The sequence below is a fragment of the Ursus americanus genome, chromosome 8 (genome assembly GCF_024610735.1).
Source record: "Ursus americanus isolate L20-20 chromosome 8, mUrsAme1.1.p, whole genome shotgun sequence".
Taxonomy (NCBI): Eukaryota; Metazoa; Chordata; class Mammalia; order Carnivora; family Ursidae; genus Ursus; species Ursus americanus.
The window spans coordinates 69,749,012-69,769,138 of NC_142134.1; the positions used below are offsets into that span (position 1 = coordinate 69,749,012).

Below are 20,127 nucleotides of genomic sequence, written 5' to 3' on the forward strand. Positions count from 1 at the left end.
TGAAAAAGCACATCAAGTCTCAGGTTCCCTCTGAGACCTGATAGAAGAGCAATTTCTCATGAACCTTCACTTAAGTGCTCTTCCATTTGGTGTCTAAAAATGGCTCAAATAAATATCCTCACTCCAAATCCAGATTAAAAGTCACTCCTTTTGCCCTCAACAATTTCCTTTTTTTTTTTTTTAAAGATTTTATTTATTTATTTGACAGAGAGAGAGAGACAGCCAGAGAGAGAGGGAACACAAGCAGGGTAAGTGGGAGAGGAAGAAGCAGGCTCATAGCGGAGGAGCCTGATGCGGGGCTCCATCCCAGAATGCCAGGATCACGCCCTGAGCCGAAGGCAGGCGCTTAACGACTGAGCCACCCAGGCGCCCCTTGACAATTTCCTTTCGCAACAGAAGTAGACATACTTGGACAAGAAATATCCAAGAAAGAACTTGTGGGGAAACTCTGGGAAGTGCTCAGCAGTGTTGCATGTATTTGGTTCACTTCCTATCAAAAAACCTAAACCAAAGAACAGAACTATGATTTTTAGAAGTCTCATGACAACTTTTGCAATAAGAAAGTTCTTTGCCTAATTCTATCCAACTCTTCCTTTGAAAACTAAGTTCTACTCCTTTGCACAACTATGTATCACATTCAGTGAGCTGTAAGGTTCAACTTTTAGATTGAAATGTAGTATTTAAAAAGTGCTCACTTTCCTCCTCAAATTTAGAAAGATCGCTGAAATAAAGACTTAAAAGTCTCCACTTAAAACTTTCTTTTCTTCCTTTTCACTTAAATACTATGTTATAACAATAAATGATTCATTCGACAAATATTGTGCAAACATCTAGCATGAGCCGTGCATTGTGTTAGATGCTGAGGAGCTGACAGTTTCACAGGGGAGTTATGCATTAATCAAAAAATTAGAGAAAAAATATAAAATTAAAGCTATAGCAAATACAACGAAAGAAAGGTGCATGGTATTGTGGGAGTATATAATAGACAACTTGACCTAGTTTGAGTGGAGAAGGCTTCCATGTGGAAGTGATTTTGGAGCGATATATGAGAAATAAATAGAAGTTACCCCAGTAAAAAGGTTGTGCAATGGGGTCTTTCCAGGTGGAACCATCAGTATGTGCAAAGTAGGGAGCTCATTTCACTAACTGAATGAGGAAGACAAGTGTGAACGGGACAGAGTGTTAGAAAGAAGAATGGCATAAAATGAGGTGGTAGGTGAGTCAGAGAACTGACCAGCAATTCTTTGGGTCAGAAATGCTCACGTTGGATGTGGCCCTCCAGATCTACCCTACACCTTCTCCACCACACCTTGTGCCTTAGAAGATGGAACTTTGAGAAAGCCATCACAGAGCCACCTTGACCGCCAGCTTCCAGGTGTGTCCAGCCACATGTGTCCTGATGGGAGAACACATGCTATTTGTTATGGTTCAAACAAGACATGGCATTAGCTTGGACAGAAAAATAATGGTAGAAATATAGAGAAGATTGTTTATTCAAGATGGAGAAAAAGGCTTCCAGGGTGGACTCTAACATTTCATGTATGGCAACTTATGCAAAGCAACATCATGGATTGAGGAGAGCACCTGGGGGAAAAAATCCAGGTTTACAGATGACAGCCAGGCATTCGTCTTTGGATGTGTTGAATGTGGGGTGGCTTTGAGACATCCAAGTGGAGATGTGAAACAGACGGTTGGATATTACAGATCTGAAGTGAATGAAAGGTCAGGACTTGGGGGCTCATATTTGGGAGTTGTTCGCATATGGTGATGATTAAAACTGTGGTTGTATGTGAGGTTTCCCACAGGGTGAGAATAAGGTGCAGGCCCAGCTCTAAGGAACTCTACCATACACTGGCCAGTTAAAGGATTAAAAAAAAAAAAAGAAAGAAAAGAAAAGAACAGAAAAGAAAAGAAAAGAAAAGAAAAGAAAAGAAAAGAAAAGAAAAGAAAAGAAAAGAAAAAAGGAACAGCAGAGACTCAGTGGGTATACATGACACCAGGGAAATACGGTGTCAGAGAAGACAAGGAGACAGAGTGTATAAAACAGGGAGAATCATGAAACTCTGGTTGACTGAAAATATGTGAAAAAAAATTCTACTTACTGTGTCATTGGAGTCCCTTGCTTTTTCAGGGAATAAATGTTATGTTTTAGAGGAAGGTGTTTTCTCTGCCAGAGAGCAATTTTACTGCACTGAGGTTCTTTGATTCTGACCCTTCCTGTGGTCTGCCCCTCTCTGCAATAGAAGACAGTTTTCGTACTTCTTACCTGCAGTAAAGTTCAGAGCCGTAACCCGCTGCTCCTGGCTATTACTGCTCACCCCAAGCAGAACTGATAAATTGGATCCAGCGCTGGAACTTGAATTCCAGTTAACCTAGGTCTCATTCTAACAAACCTCTGCCCGCACATAAAGAAAAAAACAAACACACAGGCCAACTTTTCCAAGGGCACACGCTGAAAAAAACAGCAGAGTTGGAGTCAAACTAAGACTTTGTGATTTTCAGATTCTCTGTTATATGATGCATGAAGGCAACACTGTAACTACTCAGTGATACTCTCTCCCTGTCCTCCGTACTGCAAGCAAGATGCAAGAAAGAAAAACGCAGGAATGGGGAGAGAGAACACACAAACGGTAAAGCCCCCAAATCAAAAACTCTAAAATCATAAATTAAAAATGACAGCAGCCTTAATCTCATCCTTTGAAAACAGTCAGCTTAGGCTACTATAACAAAAGTACCATCGACCGGTGGCTTAAACCACAGGCATTCATTTCTCACAGTTTCGGAGGCTGGGAAGCCTAAAATAAAGGTCCTGGCAGATCAGTGTCTGGTGAGATCCTGCTTTCCTGACGTGCTGATGGTTATCTTCTTCGATCGTCTCCCGTGACGGAGGGCAGAGAGCTACAGCAAGTTCATCCGTCTCTTTTTATAAGGGCTCTGAGGGCAGAGCCCTCACGAGCTAAGCCTCCTAACATCCCCACCTCCTAATATCATCACACTGGGGATTAGGATTTCAACATACGAATTTGGGGGGTGGGGGCAACACGCGCGTTCAGTCCACAGCAGCCTTTAATATCCTTGGCGATATCTTACAGGTTTTCCAAACTTGTGAAAACCATTTCTCCCTGTCAAGGGGGCAGACTACCTCACAGTGTCGTGACATGATTGCGTGGTCAACCTGCCTGCAGCTAAGGCAGCAAAAGAAATATTCTGCTCCTATTTCCCTTGTTTTGTGAATAGACTGCTCACATACCAAAACCAAGCAAGGAACAAACTTGTGGTCTTGCTACTGAACATACTTGAATAAACGTGTTTTTGTGCCTGTGTTTCATTTGCTTCTTTAGAGGTCATGTAAGGCTCTTTTTCAGCAGCTGCTCTTGCTCTAATGAAGAGTGGGTGCTACCTTAGATCATTCCTCTGACAGTGGAGAAGAGCTGGGCTACCTCAATATTACCCCCATGGATTTGGTGTCACGATTTAATTAAACCAACTTATGTTCCCGTGAGTGCCGTGGGAGGGCTACGTTCTCCGTGGCCATGGAGAACCTAATTAGCAAACCCACCCCACTGGCTGATGAACAGCACTGTGCCTGAGAAGGAGCGTTTGTTTTACGCGGCATTTGTTTTTGTTGGTTTCTTTACATATGGTGTTTGTTTTACTATAAACAAACATTATAAAGCTGTGATAAATTGAAGGCTATCTCCGTTTTTAGATTGTCATTATCTAAATTAAACTGAAATGGAAAAAAAAATTATCTAACACAATATAACAAATCAACCTAAGGAGGGGCTGTCTAGTTGGAAATTAAGTGAAGCCAACAATAGGCAAAATTTAACAGAAACTAGAAGCCAAAGTAAGACATATGACAGGTAAGCTGCTGGGGATAACAGTACCAAAGACAGATATCCTTAAACCTTATGATGACCTACTGGCTGTCATTATTTTACTAGTCCAGTGCTATTGCCAAGTCAAACTAACACAGGCTGCCATCTCTTGTTTTTCCTTGGAAAATGTTCAAATACCAGGATTTTTCCATGCCTCCTAGAGTTTAGTGCCCATCTGTTATTAATCAGTAGGAAGACTGAGGAACAAAATGTGCCCATAACCTAGGACAACCCCACCGGGAGGCCGAGGCCTTGGCCACTTGTCCTGGGATTGTTTTTCCTTCACCTGCAGACATATAGTCCTGCAGTGTCATGAGACAGCATGGTAGAGAAGACCTACAACGTCACAGTCCTAGGTGCTAATTTACATACATTATAATCAAGAGGGACAACAAAAAATGTGCTTCGGCAAAAGATGTGCTTATATGACCTCATGAGCATTTTTGAGTGCTTTGTCTTTTGTAATATTTCTGTAAGGGAAAGAAGTCCCTCTTTCAGTGAAAGAAGAAATTTTAATTGGAGATCTACCTTGTCAAACAGCCTACAGTAAGGAGGGAAGGGGTCAGTTCATGTCCTGCGAAACAAGCAGGGACCAGGCCATATTCATGCAGCTCCAGACCACCTTCTCAAGCTGGGAAGGGTGGAAAGAAGGAGTCTCCAGTTCTGCTCAGACCGTTTGTCTTCCTTTCCTAGGGCTGCCATAGCAAAGTACCACACACTAGGTGCCTCAAAACAACATCAACTGATTATCTGACAGATCCGGAGGCTATCAGCCCAAGCCAAGGTACCAGCAGACTTGGTTCCCTCTGAGGGCTCCGAGTGACACTTTTTCATGCCTCTTCCCAGCTTCTGGTGAGGGCTGGCAATCCTTGGCATTCCTTGGCTTATAGACATGTCACTCCAATCTCTGCCTCTCTCTTTACGTGGCTTTCTTCCTATGATTCTCTTTCTCCCCCTCTTATCAGGAGAGGAGTCGCATTGGAGTAGGGCCCACCTGCTCCAGCATAACCTCATCTTAATTAATTACCTTGGCTACAACCTTATGTCCACATAAGGTCACATTCGAAGGTTCTGGGGTTAACACTTCAAAGTATCTTTCTGAGGGACATAGTTCAACCTACAAATACTATTTCAGCAATTCTGAAGAAGGATCTCATGAGAAAATGACTGAGAAACTAGTGTAGGTAAAAATCTTATTTTTACCTTTTATTTTCTTAAATAGAAGACAAATAAAATTTGTTTAAAAAAAAAAACCTTTAACATCTGGCATAAAGAATTGAAACTTTTATTCACTGCATTTTATAAAGAAATCCTAACAAATGTATGGCCTGACAAGAAGGAAGTCTTCCTGATCTTCAGTGAAAATGGTCCCTGAAATTAGCGATTCATCCCACGGAACTGTCTTGTGTCACTTATCTTCCATGGCGAATTGGGCCCCTAGCTCTACAGAAGTGTATCGATAAATTTCATTTAAATATTCTAATCCAATATGGTTTCCCTTTATTAGGAACTATGGGATTGTCAAAGGTGGTTTCTGCAGCTACATGTGGAATTCTTGGGAACTCAGAGATAGCCAATTTAAAGTATTATATAGCGCTTGACCCTGTATTTAATAAGCCAGATTATTGTGTCTGATTGAGTCTAGCTGAGACATTAACAAATATGAGTTTTAAGTCAGGCCACAGAAATATTAGAAAGTGTATCCCTCTCATAAGACAAGTTTGTCTCAATAAAACAAGCCTAGACATGGATTACCATGTCTGTACCTAATATTGAATTACCAGAATACCCTGCCGGGCTATTTCACCTTCCAGTATCTGGTGCCTAAAGATTCTTGGCAAGCGGCTGAGGGCTAACACCTTCTGGAGAGCTACTCTCTGTCGGCAGAGGGATTTCTGCTTTGCCAAATTCAGTACCAAGTGCCCAGGCCTCCCTAATTGCAATCCTGGTTCTCTGTAAGTCAAAGTCAATGACTCCCCTGACTGTCTTCAAGATTCTGACTCCCTTAAAAACCAAAGGTCAAAGTGGGGCCCATTAGTAGCTCTGGCTGCATTCAGGCACCAAGAACAGCAGGGTTTTCCCGATTAGAAGTGTGGGGCAGCCTGACTTAGACGCTCAGAGATGTAGCCAAATGTGTTGGAAAGAGAAAAGGTACGGCAAACGGGGCCCCCTGCTAATATCTCCAGCCTGATCTCTCATCACTTCCCGCTTCTCGATCTTTGCTCCAGTAAGATTGAATTTCACCCAGATCGCAAGAGTTGACGTGTTCACTCATTCTGCTTCTTGTTCACATTCTTTCTTACCTCTGGGTCCCTGCACACGCACTCCCCGCTGTTCCTAAAGCCTTCATGAATCTTGCTTTACTTAGAAAATATTAATATGTCCTTCAGAACTTGGATAAGTGTCGCTTTTCTCCAAAGCGGTCACTACTCCCCAAATCTGCTCCAGGTGTTGCTCCTCTATGCATATTTTACGGCTTCCCCCACTGGATTTGAGGTCCTTGAAAACAACAACCATGTCTTACCTTTGTAACCTTAGCAACTAGGATAGTGACAAGAAATACAAGAAATATTCCATGAACATTCTTTGAATCAATCACAAAATACATACTAATTTCGAAGAAGAAAACAAGGAACATAGTTCTGACTTTGATTTTTCAGGACACTGTGATCATTGTTGTCATTTCTTCTCTTTTCAATTGTCAGGTAAAGTTAATTCCACCTACATGGTGGTTGGTAGGAAAGGCTATCGTGATGGATATGAAGGAGCTCTGTAAAAAGTGATACACTATAAAAAGTCAAGTTATCAAGTTATTGTTGATCCTTGGTAGAAAGTAGAAGAAGGAGTGGCTGTGTGTCTGCAATACACACTTTATTGTGGGCAAATACAACTTTATTGTGTCTGCAAATACAACTTTATTGTGGGCAGTGTGTTACATCAGTGTAACCTGGCACATCCTCCCTCCTTTCCTTTCTAGGAGCAGGTGGGGCCTGGTATAGGAGGACATGCTGAGGGAACGCCATTTTGGTCTGGGCACCAACAAGCCACACGCAGTACTTTTCATACAAACAATACTCTGTTAGTTTATATAACTGGCACTTTTCACGACCAGAATTTGAATAAGGTTTATTTACTTATAGCTCAAGTTTGCGGGGGGGGAACCCTATTATTTGACTGTGCTAAAACAATTATATTGAACATTATAACACACATATATATAGGTTTTGCTTGACCACCAATGAATCTTCTAAGGAGAATATGGTGAATGTGTATCTGCAGAGATGAAGCTATTTTCTTCTCCCCTTATTGAGTTTCAAGGCTCACAAATTCCTTCTGCAAGTGCCCAGTATATAAACACTTTCTTCTTTGGGCTTTGATGCTTTCTCTGGAATGCTTGGAGATTAAAGATTGGTTTCTGGGGAAAGTACTGGGAAAAGCTTTTCTCATACAAGAAAAAAGCATGGTGTATCTTTGTTACATCCTGGTTCCTTCCCATTACAGTATCTTTCACTAAAATTAGGGAGGAAGTCATTAAATTACATTAAAACTAACCCCTTGTTCTTTAAAAAAAACAGCACAAATAAGCTGCCAAACATTCATTGGTGCATACTAAGGAAGAATCTAGAAATTTAAAATGAGGCATTGGTGAGAAATCAGGGGAAAATACTGACAGATTGCTTCTATCAATGTCTAGAGTCTGCCCCTTCTGCTAATATCCTTCAGCCAATCTATGGTATTAAAGAAAGCCAATCTATGGTATCTAAGAGCATGTGTTTAGCTTTTGATTTATGCAGGTCGTGATAAATAGGGAATGCTCTATAATGGATTGGGAAACGAACCATTTCAAAGCTTGGACACAGAAACTATGGCAGCATTTAAAGCTGTGCCCACACAACTGAGCAGCATACAGAGAAGAGAAATCCAGTTCATGAGCCAAGATGACAACACACACACACACTCACACACATGCACGCACGTAAACACACACGCATATATACACACACAGACACACACATAGATATGCACAGGACACATACACACACGCACACACTCGTGAGGTAAAAAGTCAAGAGAATTCCTCAAAATACTTTTTATTATCGCCCGACTGCTGCTACTGCCAACAAAAACTTTTCAGTGTAATTTACCCTCACCAATGCAGATGATGTGATTAAACTAAAGGAGCAGCTGGATAGGTCGAAGATGGGGAAAAGTCATACAGTGTAGTGGGAAGAGCCTGGCGCTTAGATTTAGAAGAGTAGGGTCTTAATCCTTGCTTCCAAGTAGTGGCTTATGTATCAGACACTGGATGTAAATCAAAGTCAAAACTGGGAAGCCTTTTATGTACAGTGCCTTACCATAGTAGCCTAATGTTTGGACTCCTCAGTTTTCTGAAATTAATGTGAAATCGGCTAAGTTTGGTTGAAATGTGAGTAGTTTAGTCCTACTGTCTTAGGGCAGGATCTTTGCCTATATCATGTAAATATTTGCATTTGTGACTCCTGATTTAAGTGACCTGAGTCTAAATTTCTTCATTGTAAAATACTGCAGGCGGAGGCTTAGATAATTCCTATGTGACCTTTTAGCCCTCGAATTATTTAGAGACACATACAAAGCATGACCATTCTGATGTATTCTGGGAAAAGAAAAATGATGCAATTGCAATAAAATATCCCAGTCTCTAGGCCAATCAAGAACATACAGATGGTATAAAAGTAAACTTTTCATCCTATTTCCAGTTCACCAATTCTAGGATATATGCATTCTTGTAAGGTGGGAAGAGAGTCACTAAAAGAAAAAAAAAAATGGAAATGGAAGTAACAAGCTAATAACCCCACTGCAACTGCAAATACAAAATAGCAAATAAATGTGGTGCCACTAATGTAAATTGATAAACAAGGATATCAAATGATTCCCGACGTCAACTCCAAAAGGGAAGGATATGTAAGAATCTAACCACAGCTCCACCTAGGGATGGGCATGAGCACTGAGTGGGGAGCCAATACTAGGGAAACCATTTCCTTCTCTGTGTCTCATCGCTCTTTATAAAGTTAGGAATTTGGTTAAATGATCTTTAAATTCTGGCTCTAACAATCTATAAAAGACTACAGCCAGCAACAGTTTCCTTCACCCTGAGTATTGTTAATCCTGCTTCAAGGAATTCATCTAAATGCAATTCAGGCTTGATTTCCATTCATAAGGAGCTCCATGGTCTACATGGACTCTAATTGGAAAATTAGTATTGTTTCAAAAGCACCAGCTAAGTCTCAAAATGAGATGCCCTCAGTATGACATGCATATCTAATTTCCTCCACGGCTGCATAAAGTAAGCAAGAAAAGCATTCTCAACCACTCCTGACAGCTTTTATCACAGGCCATTCAACAAATGTTTTCTGTCCACTTGTCCAAGAAAGCTGATTAGACAAAACAGCCGGTGGAGGCACAAAGAAGAACATTCACTCCTTACCAAGGGAATAGAAAAGACATTTAAAATGAATGAATAGCAGACACAAAAATGATTCTTGGAAGAATTACATACACATTTTTTGACTGTAAAATTGTCAGGAATGTGGCACACTACACTGTTAGAGGCTGATTTTCCATTATGTCCTAGGGATAGGTGTGAGCCTTTGGTTTTATATTAAATGGATCTAATACAGGCTCCTGTTGAATACAAAATTCCTCTCTGTGTGGTTCCCAGGTCACTGCTGCCGAGATGATGTCTCAGAAAATCTAACATAATCTGGAATGTCCAAAGGACTTATTAGCCTCCATTCAGAAAAGGTTATCTTGAAGGCCTAGATCTTCTCTTCCTTCTTAGAATCAATTTGCTCCTTTCACATGGAGTGAAGGGTCACTACTGGTGATTAATATGGAGAAAAGAGTCCACTGTCTGTCCCTTTCTCTCCAACATACAAGCAAGGGAAGGTTGGTGTTCATCATAAAATTTCAAATTCCCATCTTTTCATCTCCTAAAGTATTCCTTCATTATAGCCAAGCAATTCTTACCTGGGCTGAACATCTTCCAACGCTTTCTGCTTTATCTTTTCTCCACCACCTTCCAAACAGCTTCCCATGCCGCCCACCTGCCTGACAGTGTGTCTGATCGATAGTCTGCGGACAGATGAGGCTTGACGGGGGTGGGAACAAAAGAGGAAAGGAAAAGAATGAGGAGGTGGGCTTTCAGCTTTGGGTCGAAGGGGCAAATCCCTCCTCAGCCATCCCCATGCGAGTTCAAGGTCACCTGTAAATTTAAGTAGAGAGCAAGGCCAACTCAGCCTGCCCATTCCCCTTCGGGCTCAAACGTTACTAAACAGTTTCAGGAAGGACCTTGGCACTTGTAGAGGTCAGCTTAAGGGTTGCCAGGGAAACTTCTGTGAGATTTGATTCCTATGATACATGGGATTTTAGCTACAGAATTATCTTAGAATCAACATCCCAGCCGATTTTGACAGATGGGTGCTCTTTTTTGTTTTCTTTAGATTAAAAGTGAAGAACAGGTCTGCAGTCAGACCACATGGATTCAAATCTGAGCTTTACTAGTAAAAAGCTCTGCAAACTTAGACCAGTGTGTTAGGCTCTCTGTGCTTCAATCTTTTCATCTGTAAAATGGGAATGGCTGTACTATTTCATTTATAGGTATTAAATGCATGGCTTGCTGTCATTGCTCAATGTATACTGATTACTACCCTTATTCCTCCATGCATCAAGAGTATCTTCAACCAGGGGTAGTTAAATTTTGGAGGTACCATAACCAGTTTGGATGTAAGATATTTTGATATTATATATGTACGTATACATGTAGACATACGATACACACACTCCAAATGTTCTCAATCAGAAAATAATAAAAGTGAAACCTAACCTTGCTTGGTTTTCTAAGGGTTTCTCTAAATTACTTTCTCTAAATACATCACCATAACAACTTCATCTGTAAGAGGAACATGTAAGCGAGAGCACAGTGGGCTGGGTGAAGAGGAGGCAGTTCGTTGTATTGTTCTCTGACCAGAAAACCACGTTGACTTGAGACCGTGTTCCCTCAGGGCATCAGTTCCTTTACAAATGATGCAATTTTATCTTTGGAATGTATTAAGGTATAAATGAATACGCTAATCAAAAAGGTGACATTGATTCAGATCACCTCTACACTCCCCTCTTCTCCTTTTGGTACTGTGATCCGATCCAGAAAAAACTTTAACATCTGATTATCTCTGTATAAAAGCATTCCATATACATGATATCATTTGCTCCTTATGGAGCAAGGGAATGAAATTCAACCAATATCTATGGCAGACCCACTATGTACTCATCACTTTGCTGTTTTTATTTTATACCTTCTTTTACCTTCAAAACAAATTGCATGGAATGTTCCCCTTTCTCACTGGAGCACGCCGACACACGGTAGCTGGATGATTTGCTCTAGCTCACACGGACCATCTGGGTCCCTGGTTGTGTAACGTTGGCCAGGCCTGGGTCTCATGCTCTCCCCCAGATCCAGACGGTGCGATCTTCCCACCTGCATCATATACATGAAAAATAGTAGAAAGAACGCTCTTCAGAAAGAAGAAATGGGCCACTTTACCTGACAGGTAGCTCTTGTCAGACAAAGTCACATGCTCACTCTAGTTATGACAAACACACAGCCACCTTCTCCTCTGTATCCGCTATCCTACTGTCAAGTAAATTGTCAAAAGAACCATTCACTAAAACAAAATCTTTCAGTGACTCAGTTGGAGTATAAAAGTGAAATGTCTGAAACTATGGCCCTTGTAATCTGGCTCCACTGATCTTTCCAGTCTCCTACGTTCTCCCTCCCTCTACGGCTCAGTGAGTCTATGTCAAGAAGCCCTACATGCTGCTTCATGCATCCACACCTCTTTGTTCCATCCTCTAATTTTGTCCCTCCTTCTCTGTCTGGCAAAGCATACTCTTCCTTTATGTGCCTGCCCATGTGTCATTTTCTTGGTGTCTTCTTCCTGGGAGAGCTTAGCTTATCCTTGTTCCTACCTCATCTTCCCAGCCTCTGGGAGGGCACATATCAGTCACAACGAGTCAGCTAGGTATTCGTAGGATCCCACTCCCTTCCTCCATACCCCAATACACTGTGAGTTTCTTTAATGAACCTCTTTTCTCCTGCATTTTGGTAGTCTTGGAGTCTAGCACAGAGTCTATGGTAAAGTGACTGCTCCGAAAATATTTTCAAGGTTTATGATGAACTGACTGATGGAATGAAGGAAGGAAGGAATGAAGGTATAAATAAGTACATTTGTGTATGTGATTTGAATGGACTCCTAACTTGGGCTAATCTTCTTCCAAATTTCTTTGTTGAAAGGAAATACTTTGCAACCAACTCAAAAAGGATATTAATATCAAATATTTTAGAAACAGGCAAAGGCCTCATGAACTCGGGGGCATTTTCCAACCATATGCTTTTCATCTCCTGGTTCAGCTGATAGAGTATGGAAGTAATTGAATAGCCACTCTTTTCTGGGATGTCAACATACATTTATCAAGGTTTCCAGGCGGTTAGTTGCTCCTTTGAAATTTTAAAAGATGTGACTCTTGGCAATACAACGTAAACATTAAATTATTTTCCTGATTTTTGCTTAAGAACTATCATTTGATTCATCTGCCAAGATAACTTCATTATGTCCTTGGGGCAATTCAATACACCAGCTATTTGTGTCTCCATTTTTCACATTCACCAGGCAAGAACTCCAAATCTTAAAAGAAGCCAGCACAAACCTTTAGGAGGTAGAGTTAGAAGGTAGGGCAGAGGGAGAGCATTAACTATTGTGGGTTTGCAGAGGCTTGTTAAAAACAAGATACAATATTCCTTTCCATTGTAATAACTTCTCTCTCTTGTCTTTTCTTCTTCCTGTCAATGAGTTTTGAATTAATCCAGGTCTTACACCAATTGTATCTTTTTAGACATCACTTATAGTTCTTTAATCACACAGTGCCTTGTATACAAGCTAGTGGTATACACAGGTCATCTTTGCTCAAAACAAATGTACAGTCCCGGCCACATTCTACTTTAATTGCAAAGCATAGAACCTTAAGGCTGGGTTGAAACACAAAAGGAGATCCTGGGCTCTGGCATATCACGACTAAGAGGAATGAGGGCAGCAGCCCAAATCACAATGTCGTGAGGAAGAATGAACACTTAGCCAGATCAAGGCTGAATTTCTTAGAAGGCTGAGTTGCTGAATCCATGGGACCACGGAATATCCGCACAGAGAGAGCTGCACAGATGGGTGTACTACTGCAATTTCTGAGAGATTCATCTGAGTTGAAACAGCTTTGCACTCCTTAGGCAAGGGTTCAAGAAAGTGGCTCCAGTCACTGAGGGTGGGAAGAGGGAACTGACTAGAGATATTGGGCCAATAAAAGGTCTACAAAAGAACTTCAGCGCTGGGGAAAGTTGTCCAAAATAGTGACAGAAAACTGAAACCTATGAAGGAAATACAAACTAGCTCAGCAAAAGTAGAAATTCACGGAGAATTTCCCCAGACTGCCACAGGGAGGTAATGCAGAAAAGGGCTTAGAACTGGTCACATGGACCTGACTTTGACGATGGTTCTTTTATTTACCATATGCATGACTTTGGGAAAATCACTTAACCTCTTCTGTGCCTCGGGTTTGTGTCAAACAGGATGTTTTCAGCAGCAACTAACAAATCAAAACAAAAAAACCGACCCGGCTTGACATTTCAAGAGAGCAAATGCACTGGCTCTTCACACTGGAAGTCCTCCTTGGTCGCATCATGGTGGCAAAACGTCTGCAGCAGTTTCTGACTTTATATCTGCTCACTGTTAAATTGAGAGGAAATTTGCTTCAGGATATCTCTTTTCAGAGTGAGAAGGATCTTTTTCCCTAGGAGTGTCCAGCAAGTCTTTTCAGCCGAAAGGGGGGGTCACCTGCCTTTTCCTAAACCAGTTCCTGTGGCCAGGCCAGGTCATGGGCTTAACATCTTAGGCCTGAATTCCTGAACAAATCATGGGCAAGGGATGGAGCTATTGTTAAACCAATGGAGACCTCTCCCAGGGCTTGGGATGGCATCGATTTTCAGGGAGGTATTTGGTCTATGTTGGGAAAGGTGAATATCTAAACCAAATAGATACATAGAAAGGACGAAATAGGAAACAACTCAAGTAGGAAGCGAACAACAACACCTACAAGGTTCCTCATCTGTAAAAGGGGGATAATGATAGTAAGGCCCACCTTGGAAGCTGTTGGGACGATTAAATGAGTTAATTCATAGAAAGCACGTAGCTCAATAAATGTGGTGGTGGTTGTTGCTGTTACTGTTATTACTATTATTATTTTCCCCACTCTGTATCTTTCCTGCTAAACCCACCTGCTGCATTTTGCGGTTCCTCCATCTGCTTTATCCCTGGTGCTTGAGTCTCCGTCCATTCTCTTTTCATCAGCTCATCTATTTGGTTCTTGACACTAGGTTTTATACACTCGCATTTAATCAAGAAGCAGGGACACCAGCATCGTCCTTTAAAGATGAAGCCTCCAATCTCATCAAAGTCAACAAACACGTACGGATGTCTCATGAGAGTAGGAACAATGACGGATACACAAATGAACAAGGCAAAGCCAGTGAGTTTGCGAAGTTCACAATCCTGACGTCCAGCAGTGTGGCTGGTATGTGGTTGTTGGCCAGTAAACTCGGTTGAATTAAATTGGCGTCAAATGGGACTAACATATGTATACAAATAATCTATGTAAATCAAGTTGCGGTAAGTACCACAGTAGAGATATAAACAAGGCATTTTAGAAGTTGGTAACAGTTGAGGTAGAAATATTAATTCAAATTGGATGTGATTTGGAAAGATTTCTTTCACAAGCAGAAGACTGGAGCCAGAGGGTAAAGAATTCTAGCACAAGTTTAGGCCAATGAATGTATGTGCTCAATTTCCAACCGCCAGATGTATTCTTGTATCCCATCTGTCCATTCTATGCAAGAAATAAATTTAGACAGTTCAACTTTATCAATTGCTTATCTTGGAAGGTTTTCTGATTTTAGTTGGATAAAAATTGATGTTCAGGGAAGTTTTCACTAAATATCACATATTCTGCCTATTAAGTAATAAGTTCTAAAACAGAATACCAGATGAAAGGCATTTGAGAACCAGGATCCGAAATTGCTTTCCACTGCACGTATGTATAATTTCTTGATGAGGCAAGGCAATGTCTGACATAGTTTCCTGTGGTCTTCAGAATTTGCTTTTTCAGCCCACACAATCCTGCTATTTATTACTTCACATTTAGTTTGCCTTCAGTAATGAAAAAGATTTAAAGATAACAAGATGAATACTTGGAGGTTATAGAAAACCTGGCTTCAGTTTCAAGCCAGAAATAACCTGTAGCACAAGTTAGAAACTCAAAATAACAGAGTTAATAAGGGGGAAATAAGCATAGCTTTGTGATTTTAACTAAGTGACCATTACTGTGAAAACAACATTGCCACCAACTGGTGTAGTTTTTTTATCATTCGTTATCATGACTAGCAGAAGGCATATTGTGCAAATATAGACAGCATAGGAAGAGGTCCAACTGGCAATTGTTGAATCTCAACATGTTATGCATGGCAGTGAAAAAACAAAATGGATTTCAATTCTCCAGACACTCCATCTTTGTAGTATATTGTAACAACAAAAGACAAAGCCTCTAGTTCCAACCATACCAAGTGTGTTTTTGTAATTTTTGTCTCAGTGTGCAGTTCTCAATTTTTCTTAATAAAGCAGGTGGTTTAAAAAAAAAAAAAAAAAGGAAAGGAAACCCTGGCATAGACTGATCTCCATAATGTTTTGACAACATTTGTTATAAGTATGATTCCTGTCACATGAGATATTTAAAATATTATTCTCATTCTGTCATAAAAGTGGAAGCTTTCTTTTTTCTTAAGCATAAAATAAGAAATATGTTTAAATTCAGGAAATTTTTCCAAGGGGACATAATTTTATTGAGGTATCAAATTTGATATTTTCCCTTAGAAATCCAAACCCAACACTGAGTTTGCAAGTGATCAAGACAAGTCAACATAGACGATAAACATCTACACTGACAACACAAGTCTTTTCTTTTCATTGTATAAAATAAGGTAAACATGATGTGCCCGTCTAAGCAAAGACTAGGAAGCTGAGTATCTGTAAGGCACCCTTTGTTAGAGGCTCTAAGTGGAGAATTTAAACTATCATGCTCTTGAGGTTTTTAATAGTTTCCATGTTAATCACTCTTCAAAATACATTAAAGAAAATTGAAATTAACTAGAAAAGAAGACATAGAAGGTCGCCATAAGTAGAATCCTGAGCCTTATAGTCCTGGCACGTCTGCAGAAGTGTGTGTGTCCTCTCCTCCTCTCTTGTCCTTCCAGCTGTGACACACACATCCACATTCAGTAGATGTGGGCACAGACACACCGCTTCTAAATCTGAACTGACAATAACCTGAAGATCACAGGTAAAGAAACACTGGCATTCATTAACAAAGAAGGCTGCTTGTGAGACCTTGGGTTTAGAATATTCAATATATTTTTCCATATACTCTATCCAGGTAATCTTTAACATAAAAAAAAAAAAAACCAGAGTATTAAATAGACTAAGACTAAGATCTCTCAAGCAGTTCGATTTTGTTTCAGAGTCCAGGCTATCCAGTCCATCTTCATGAACAATCAGAGAGACCTTTAGCCAGAGAAGAGCATCTCAGAATCTTGGTTGGGACATGGGACATAATGCTAACAGTTTATAGATTATAGAGTTAAAGGTGTTTACCCAATAAATAGTTACTGACCACATATACATGCTAGCTATTGTTCTAGGTTCTGAGAATATCAGTTAAGAAAACAGAAAAAAAGATCACTTATCCTCACAAAGCTATGGTCTAAAGAAGAAAGACAGGTAATAAACAATACACATAATGAGTATAGAGTATGGTATGTTAGAAGATAATAAAATACTATAGAAAAAACTAGAGTAAGAGGAATTAGGAGTAAAAATGTATTAACAATATTACTAGCTTTTGTAAATTTGATGCTGTAAAACCTAATAATAAAGATGTTATAATCTGCCCTCCTTGTCTATGCTGGGCATGGCTTGTTCTGGACAACCCAATAATATGGCTGAGTCACCCCGCCTTGGTGTCTACATCTCCTTGGGAGGAAGACTCCTCCCAAGGGTATGCTTTTCAAATACAAATCAACTAATCCTGTCCGCACCTTAACCACTTCCTTTATTGGGCTCCCACACAACAGGCCACTATCCACCTGCCCTAATAACCCCAGGGCCAGCTGCCAGACAATGAAGGACAGTACCTATGTCCCAGAGCCTGCTGAAATTACTCAAAGTAGCCAATCCTAAACTTCCTTGCCTTGTCTCGTCCACCCCTTCCCTCAGAAGCCACAATAAAGGCTCTTGCCCACTGTTTCCCCCTCCCTCTGCCTAGTAATTGATCCTGATGCCTGCCTTGCCTGCCCCCCCCCCCCAGTGTGGCATGTCCCCTCCCCTTGGGAACTGTGAATAATGAACTATAATTTTTTAAAGGTTTATTTATTTGAGAGAGAGAAGGAGGGTGAGACCGGGGAAAGGCAGAGGGAGAGACAGAATCCTCAAGCAGACTCCATGCTGAGCACAAAGCCCCACACAGGGCTGGATCTCACAACCCTAAGATCATGACCTGAGCGGAAACCAAGAGTCTGATGCATAACAGACTGAGCCACCCACACGCCCCATGAACTGTATTTTTAATAACAGTTGTTTCCTGATCTGTTGCCCTTGCTGTACCTCAAATGTTCTACTAACACACTATATTTTAAAATAATAGGCATGGAGCAGTGGGATGATGCTGATTTTCAGCATGAAAATGACATTCGATTAAAGATTCTTAAGAAGAGGTGTGATTCCTGTGGACAACTGAGGGAAGAGGGAGCAGTCAGTTCAAAGATTCTTGGTGGTTTGTGCCTGGCAAGTCAAAAGAACAGTGTATATGACTTGAATTGAGTGAGCAGAACAGAAGTTAAGGGAGACTACAGAGATAACTAGGGCTAGACCAGATGGAAACCTGTAACTTGGAAAGACTTTTGTTACTTGTCAAGAAAGAAAGGAACAGTTACTAAAAATGAAATTTCAAGAACATTTCAGGTGACAGAAAGAAGACCACCATTCCAAAGAGCTGGCAAATAAGAAAGTACAATGGAGAAAGTGTGTGTTCTGTCGTTTTTTAGGGAAGACATCACCCATTAGTACTTGGCTGGGAAGCTCCTCCATCCATCAAACCTATGGAGGAAGAACATAAAACTACTCCACAGCACCAAAGGAGGAGAGATGAGAATAAGTCAAGGTTTGAAGTCAAACAAAATGGCAGCCCTGGAAAAAGTAAACAGTGGAGAGAAGACCTCAGAGCAATCCCAAGAAGAGAAATAAACCACTGGGAAATTGAGTTTTTATTTTAGTTAAGTTCTACGTGGAAGGGTAACCATATCTGGAAATACTCAAAAAGGCAGCTTGAAAAGCATTTGAGTCTATGATGCTGGAATAAAGGGAGAAGCAATGGCAGTAGAGAAGAGGAGACAAACATGGAAGTTATGTTTATTTTATTTTTTTTAAACCTTATGATCATTTTATGCAATTTTTATTTTATTTTTTTTTTAAGATTTGATTTATTTATTTGACAGAGAGAGACAGCCAGCGAGAGAGGGAACACAAGCAGGGGGAGTGGGAGAGGAAGAAGCAGGCTCCCAGTGGAAGAGCCTGACGTGGGGCTCGATCCCATAACGCCGGGATCAGGCCCTGAGCCGAAGGCAGATGCTTAACAACTGAGGCACCCAGGCGCCCCTGGAAGTTATTTTTAAAGTAAGAGGAAGTGTTGGGTGATGGATAAAGATTTGTTGAGGAAGTCATAAAAGTCTGTAGAAGACTGAGAGAATGTTGCTACCTCTTCAAATGAGTATAAATGCATCAGAAAAGGAGGATCGTTAAAAGGACAGTAATAGGACATGTTAAGTCTGAGTAAATGGTGAAGTTTTGAAATTTAAGAGAAGATAGGGATTCCTGAAGAGGAGGAGGAGGAGGAAGGGAAAGAGGAGGGTTGAGGGGGGAGGTTAAGAGTGACAAATGCTGCACAAAAGTCCAAACAAAAAATAGGTCATTAGACAGGCAATTAGAAAGCCAGCACTGACTTTGATAAAAAGCATCGGCAGGAAAGGGTAGTGACTGGCAAAATTCAGATCAAAGAAATTAGAAACACAAGAGTTTCAGTGCAAATGTGGACAACTCAATATATACATATATATACATACATGTGTGTATATATATATGTACATATTTTGGACTCCCTTCCATTTTTTTTTCTTTTTTTTTTTTAAGATTTTATTTATTTATTTGACAGAGAGAGAGAGAGACAGCCAGCGAGAGAGGGAACACAAGCAGGGGGAGTGGGAGAGGAAGAAGCAGGCTCCCAGCAAAGCAGGGAGCCCTATGCAGGGCTCCATCCCAGGACTCTGGGATCACACCCTGAGCCCAAGGCAGACGCTTAACAACTGAGCCACCCAGACGCCCTTCATTTTCTATGTTCCTAAGCATTCCCCTGCAGACTTTCCCCTACCTTCGGTCCCACTCGTAAAGGTCTCATTCTGAAAGGTTTCTTGACTCTGCCTGAGGGATTAGATGATAGTGGCTTCTTCCGCTATTTCATGGATTCTTGTGCTTTAACAAGAAAATTAGAAAAATAATTTAAAAAATAATCCATAATTCAAAATAATTAGTTGTATTTTCATCATTTAAATATTGATTCTATTTATGGTGAGTCCCCTTTATTCATTCTAAATATTATCTATTTGGGCCCCTTCTTTATTTTCTTCTAGATTGACTATTGCCAAGGTTTTTTTTGGGGGGGTAAAGATTTTATTTATTTATTTATTTATTTATTTATTTATTTTATTTATTTATTTTGAGAGAGAGGCAGGGGGAGAGAGAGAGAGGGCAAGCAGGGGGAGGAGCAGAGGTAGAGAGAGAACCTCAACCAGACTCCATGCTGAGTGGGGAGCCCTAAATGGGACTCGAGCTCAGGACCCTGAGATCAGGAGGACCTGAACTGAAATCAAGAGTTGGACACATAACTGACTACGCCACCCAGTGCCCTGGCTATTGCCAAGGTTTTACTCTTTCATTAATTACTTCAGAGAGAACTTTTGACTTTCTCACTATTGTATATTTTTCCTATTTCATTAATTTCTTCTATT

At 40.6% G+C, this 20,127-nt stretch overlaps 1 long non-coding RNA gene across 2 annotated transcripts in view; it reads right to left on the bottom strand.

Moving 5' to 3' along the window:
- Window positions 1-20,127, bottom strand: part of LOC148109602 (uncharacterized) — a 244,282-nt gene that overhangs the window by 165,734 nt on the left and 58,421 nt on the right. For both annotated transcript variants that reach the window (XR_015725581.1, XR_015725580.1), the window contains exons 2-3: window positions 11,223-11,394; window positions 9,888-10,008 (exon numbers count right to left, since the gene is read on the bottom strand). This is a non-coding gene — a long non-coding RNA (uncharacterized LOC148109602). The remainder of the gene's footprint in view (window positions 1-9,887; window positions 10,009-11,222; window positions 11,395-20,127) is intronic.